The sequence below is a fragment of the Lupinus angustifolius genome, chromosome LG02 (assembly GCF_001865875.1).
Source record: "Lupinus angustifolius cultivar Tanjil chromosome LG02, LupAngTanjil_v1.0, whole genome shotgun sequence".
Taxonomy (NCBI): domain Eukaryota; kingdom Viridiplantae; phylum Streptophyta; class Magnoliopsida; order Fabales; family Fabaceae; genus Lupinus; species Lupinus angustifolius.
The window spans coordinates 12,882,376-12,882,941 of NC_032010.1; positions in this window are offsets into that span (position 1 = coordinate 12,882,376).

Below are 566 nucleotides of genomic sequence, written 5' to 3' on the forward strand. Positions count from 1 at the left end.
CAAAACATCCATTTAGCCACGGTTGCAACCGTGGCTAATGTGCAAAAAAACCATAGCTAAATTGAGTGGCCACACTTATTGTTGCCATGGCAAAGGGAGGCGTTGCTAAATATTAGCCACGATTAATATGTAATATTGGTACGCTTTCTCGTAATGTGGTAACATTTAGTTAGCCACGATCTAATTTATTCTGCTACGATACTGACCGTGGCTAAGCTGTTGATTTTGATACACCACAACCGTGGCTAACTTGTTGATTTTGCCACAGCGAAACTGTGGCTAATTAAATTTATTTAAAGTTTTTTTCATATATACTCCTATCCTCATCTTGATGTGCCGAATCTTTATATTAAATATTATAATGGTCATTTCTAATAAAATTAAATATTTGCTAGCTAATAATAATTACAGAAATTTTTTATAGATGTATCAGGACTTGATCAACAACAACTTAAATAATTAAAAACCATCCAGTTACAAAAAAATTGATACAAAAAAACATATTAATTGAAAATTGAAAATTGAAAATTGAAAATTGAAAATTGTATGGTTTCTATTAAAGCACC